The sequence below is a fragment of the Pteronotus mesoamericanus genome, unplaced genomic scaffold, assembly GCF_021234165.1.
Source record: "Pteronotus mesoamericanus isolate MK-2021 breed Mesoamerican mustached bat unplaced genomic scaffold, CSHL_Meso_final scaffold_408, whole genome shotgun sequence".
Lineage (NCBI taxonomy): Eukaryota > Metazoa > Chordata > Mammalia > Chiroptera > Mormoopidae > Pteronotus > Pteronotus mesoamericanus.
Window position 1 is genome coordinate 6726545 of NW_026555315.1, and position 6000 is coordinate 6732544.

Here is a 6000-nt window from a genome sequence, read left to right on the forward strand (position 1 = left end):
TCCAGCCCATCTCTATTTATACCTTTTTTTTTTTTTCAAGTACAAGTAGCCCTAGCCAGGTGGCTCAGTTCGTTGGAGCGTCTGCCCATACACCAAAAGGCTGTGGGTTTGATTCCCAGTCCGTGTTTTTCTCTCACATGGATGTTTCTCTCTCTCCCTTCCACTCTCTCTAAAATCAATAAACATATCCTCAGGCGACGATTTCTTTGTTAAAGCATACAAGTAGCATATTTTTAGAGATATTTATAAACAGTTTCTCTATCTGACCACAAAGCAAATCTGTTTAGATTTTCAGAGATCAAACTATATTCTCTTTCCACAAGCAATTAAGTTAAAAATACAAAAGAAACAGAAATTAAAACAGACCCATATTTTAGATCTTTCTTTAAAATTGAATTTATTGGGATGGCACTGGTTTATAAAATCATACAGCTTTCAAGTGTACAGCTCAACAAAACATGATCTGCACATGGCATTATGTGCCCGTCACCCCAGGCAAAGTCTCTGTCACTGTTTTCCCCTCCTTTGCCCAGTTCCACCCACCCCCCACCTCCCTTCCCCTCTGGCTATCACCACCACACTGTTGTGTGTGTCTATGTGTGAGAGAGATACATACATATTTATTTATTTATTTATTTATTTAATTTTTTTGCCTAATCCCTTTCCTTTCTCTCATCCAGCCCCCAACCCCCTCCCTTCTGACAGCTGTCAGCCTGTTCCATGTATCCATCATGTCTCTGTTTCTATTTTGTTCATTAGATTCCACAGACAAGTGAGATCATGTGGTATTTGTCTTTCTCTGACTGGCTTAGATCTTTTTTAAAAACTTGCTTAACTCAGTTAAATAGGCTATCATAATTATAATTTAAAAGATAATTAGCATGGAACAGTGATCATACCATTTATAGAACTTGTGGGATGCTGGTAAAGCAATATTTTGAAGGTAATATATAGTCTTAAGTGCTTACATTTTAATTTTTTTTTTTTTAAAGCTGGAAGTTGGTGAGGCAAATATACTACTTTAATAAGATAGAACAACAGAATAAATGTGTAGGAAATAAAAAGGAGTTAAGAGCAGAAATTAATGAAGTAGAATTTTACTACATAATAGAGAGGATTAACTTAGCCAAAATCTGTAACTTTAAAAAGACTAATAAAAAAGCCAAACCTCTAACAATAAAGAAAAGAAATATAGAAAATGCTCTCAAACATGAAAATAGAGACATAACTTTAGTTACTGAGAAAATAAAAGAGAAAGACTTCAGTGGAACACACTTGTTAACAATACTTTTGGACAATTTTCTAGGAAAAAACTACTTACCAAAACTGATTTAAGAAGTTCTGGAAAATTTTAACAGACCTTGCTAGGACATTGAGGAAGCTGAATTCGTTTAAAATGTACAGTCACACCCATCCAGAAACTCCCGCTGAACCCCACCAGAAATGTGCAAGCAATTGGAAGAAATTATTCTATATTATACAAACTCTGTCTCTAAAAAAAAAAAAAAAAAGTCCTATTTTGTGATACCAAATGTGAGACAAAGAAAATTATAAGCCCATCTCATCTCTTTTATAAATGTAGTTGTAAAAGTCTTAAAATATGAACAATCAGCACTGGCTGGTGTGGCTCAGTGGATTGGGTGCCAAAGGGTCGCTGGTTCGATTCCCAATCAGGGCACATGCCTGGGTTGCGGGCCAGGTCCCCAGTAGGGAGTGCGTGAGAGGCAACCACACACTGATGTTTCTCTCCCTCTCTTTCTCCCTCCCCTTCTCTAAAAATGAATAAATACAATCTGAAAAAGAAAGAAATATCTTTTTAAAAAAATTATGAACAATCAGAAGCTAGCAATGTATACTTAAAGAATACATTATGACCAAATTGGGTTTATCCCAGGAATATGAGAATGTTTTAACATTAGAAGATCTACTAATACAATTTACATAATCACAGATTAAAAGAGAAAGTATATCCCATTAGGCACAAAAATAGATTTCAATAAAATTCAGGATCCATTCATGTTATTTTTTTAAAATTTGGTACACTAGAAATAGAAGTAAATCTTAAACTGACAAAAAGTGAAATAATAGGAGCACTCCTTATAAAATAAGCAAAGGGATGAGATTGCTCACTATTGCTGCCTTTATTCCATATTGTACCAGAGGTCCTAGCCGTAACTATAAGACAAGAGAAATAAATAAAAAGAAAACTAGTAATAAGCAAAACTGTCATCAGTTACAGCCTTATGATTGTCTATTTAAAAAACAAAAAAAACACAACTCATTTCTCTGCACGACCAACCATAGACAGAAGCGGCCTTTGGACATTGCCCTGTAGGTACTAGGGTAAGGGGAGGTAGGAGCCACAGAATCCCAGCTACAGCGCAGAATGCCTAATATGAAGAGTAATACCCCTGCTTACAGTCTGAACAAGGTCAAGTTCTGGCCTTGCTACTTACCATCCAAGTGATAAGCTCCTTCCTGAACTTCAGCTTTCTTTGTAGAGTTGGGATGTAACTACAGAATAAGATTGTTGTGAAAGTTAAATGACACCATTTGCAAGACACTTAGCCTAGGGCCTGATACAAAGTAAGCACTCAATATACGTTAGCTATAATAGTAATTACTTTTAGGCTTTTGGATTCAGACTGCTCTTCTCTGGCCTTTATTCATCCCTAGGACAAATACCATACAACCTTTACTACAGGCTGGATCCAGTGCCTAGGCATCTGGGGCGCACAGACCATAACAGAAGAGGGTCCTGCTCTCTTGGAGCTTAAGGGCAAGAAACACGGGGGTGTGAGAGCTCTGAAGGAGCCATGAAGGGGACAACAGCAGTCCCGAAAGAAACAGAACATCCCAGGTCTGGGCACCGCCTGCTCTCCCAGCTCCCACTCTGTAGCTGCCGTCTGTAGGCAGATCCCCTCAAGTCCTCAGAAATTCTTCTCCAGTGGCTTCTGAAGAGCTGGTCTCGTCTACCTCCCCCTCTGAGGATGAGCAGAGAAAGCTACCCCAAAAACAACTGAATCTTGGCTTCCCAGCCTCAGCTCAGCAGTGAACTAGCCTCTGGGTTTTAATGAGCTGCCCTGGGTTAGAAACAGGACGTGGCTGTGGCTGGCTCAGAACCCTGAAGATCTTATTAAAGAATCATCTCCCCCGTACTTTGGGCTAAAATGCTCTTTCCAACTGAGGATCAAAGCAAACTTGACAAACGTTCTCTCATTAATCTCCCCATCCCCCTGGGGCGGGAGCAGATCTGTAGCTGTTCTCTCTGGCTCTCAAAGCGGGGAGGCTGGTGCACCGAAGTGATGTGGCTGGTTGGAAGACCTCCTGCCAGTCCAATGCCGAGCAGAGAACAGGACCCAGGCATCCCAGCGGCAGCCATGCCAAGTGTCACCCCTACCCCCACCCCATTCCCCCAGTGTGGTTTCAGGAAGAAGGAAAACATCTCATTAGGCAAACAGTCTGCTTCACTGGCCCTCAGGAGGCGGAGAGGAGAGAACTGTAAAGGTTACACACACTCCGCTGCCAGTGCCCTTTTTAATTTCCTGCTTAGAATGTTAGGCTGCTCTGTCGCTCCTCCTCAGCTGAAGCCTTCCCTGTGGGGGAGCTGGGACTGCCATTAAGTCAGCCAATGCAGACCCGGGCTGTGGGGCCCAGCACCCTCTGCCTTCACCCAGAGGGTGCTTGGCCTCACAAGAGCCTCGTTCCCTGGGGATGGGAACGGGAATGTGGGAGACAGGAACTCTTGAGTGTTGAAAATTAGGTACAGTCCATAGATCTGAAAGTGTTCGCAGACTACATTATGCTAGTTATATAAAAGAGATTATAATTATTAAAAAACATAAGGGACTATTACAACAATGGGATCACGAAAGCATAATATATAATATCACTCGCTGGAAGGCAGTGCACGGGCCCGCAGTCAGACTGGGGGCTGCAGCCAGGCTTCATCGCTAGCGTGGGGGTCGCAAGTTGCTTAACCCTCTCTGTCTCAATTTTCTCATTGAAAGATGCGTATGATAATAGTATCTGTCTTTTCTTTCTTTCTTTTTTTTTATTGTTCAAAGACATTTGTCTCCATTTTCCCGCCACCACTTTCCCCTGCCCCACCCACCCTCACCTCCCACCCTCAAATCCACTTTGGCTTTGTCCATGAAGAGTGTCTGTCTTGTGGGATTGCCATGGAAATGAAAGGAGACCATACTCGGGAGGTGCTTCAAACAGTCCCTCACATAATAAGTAAGCAGTTGCAGTCCAGTTGCTGGAACCAGAAAAAAATTATACACATGTAAAAAGATTATTATGGGTTGCCATCTTGTTTGTGTAGGGAGAAATTAAGTTTGGACGTGGGGGACAGGAGTTTCATATCAGCTCCCTTCTACTTCATTCCCAAAAGAAAACAGGAGTTGTTTGCTGGAGTATTAGGTAGAAGGTTTTTTTTGTGTGTGTGTGTGTTTTTGTTTGTTTGTTTTTTTGCTGAATGACCTTGGTCCTGTTAGTGGGCCTTTGTCACTCATCTGTTCGGGTCCCCCAGGAGCAGCCCCTCTTCCTTACCCCTGTGAATGCGTCCCTAGGGTTGGGTTGAACTTTTCCTGCACACCTGTGACTCCTGCATTCCCGAAATTCCATCTCTACCCTTGGTAGGCTGGCTTGAAGGAGAAATGAAAAAAAACAAGGAGAGGTCTGAGGGGACTGCAAGCAGGAATAAGCAAATCAGTGCTGGGAATTATTGCCAGGTCAACGTTAGGGAACCTGCCCCTGCCGCCCTCCGCATTAACACATCAAAGGAGGAACTCGGTGTGATCATCTCAGTGCCCAAAAAGTGGCTGATAAAATTGAATGCCCATCCCTAATGGAGAGTCAAGGGTGAGGAACTAAATATAGAAGAGCTAAAAATAGAAAGTAACTGTCATTATTTGCAAACTATACCATCATTTAATTGAAAAACCTAAGAGAATCAATGACAGCCTATTGGAACTAATAAGGGAGTTCAGGACTGTGGCCAGATACAAGATCTGCATACAGAAATCAGTAGCTTTCCTATATGCGGACAAAAATGAATTAGAAAATGCAATTTTAAAAAGAGCCTATTTGCCCTGGCTGGTGTGGCTCAGTAGACTGTGAGCGCGGACCTGCGAACCAAAAGGTTGCTGGTTCGATTCCCAGTCAGGGCAAATGCCTGGGTTGTGGGCCAGGACCTCATTTGGGGGATATGCAAGAGTCAACCAACCAATCAGTGTGTCTCTTGCACATCGATGTTTCTCTTCCTCTCTTTCTCCCTCCTTTCCCCTCTCTCTAAAAATAAGTAAATAAAACTTTTTTAAAAATAAATAAATAAAAAGAGCCTATTCGCAATATAATAAAGACTATACAATAACTAGTAATAAGCCTATCAAGAAATATACAAAACCCAAGTGAAGAAAACTATAAAATTTTACTAAGGATTATAAAGTTGTGAATAATGGAGAGATACTATGTTCCTAGATGGGAAGACTTGATATTATAAAGATGCCAATTCTCCCAACGTTAACCTATAAATTCAAAATACTCCCAATTAAAATCTTTGCAGGATTTTTCATAGAATTCTGTAAACTGATTCTAAAGTCATATGCCAGATAAGATGCCCAAGAATAGTCATGAAAAAGAAAAATGAGGTGAAATATTATCGAATCACAGTAATTACAACAGCGAGTTACTGGAAAAGGAATAAGCACATCAGCAGAACAGAATGGAGAGTCTAAAAACAAATTCATGTTTATGGGAGAATTTAAAGGTTTTATTTATTTATTTTTAGAGAGAGAAGAGAGGGAGAGTGAGGGAGAGAAACACCGATACACGAGAGAAACATCAACCTGTTGTCTCTCACACGCCTCCAACTGAGGACCTGGCCCCCAACATGGTGACCCAGGCATGTGCCCTGACTGGGGACCAAACCGGCGACCTTTAGGTTTGCAAGACGACACCCAACCCAGTGAGCCACACCAGTCAGGGCACAGGAGA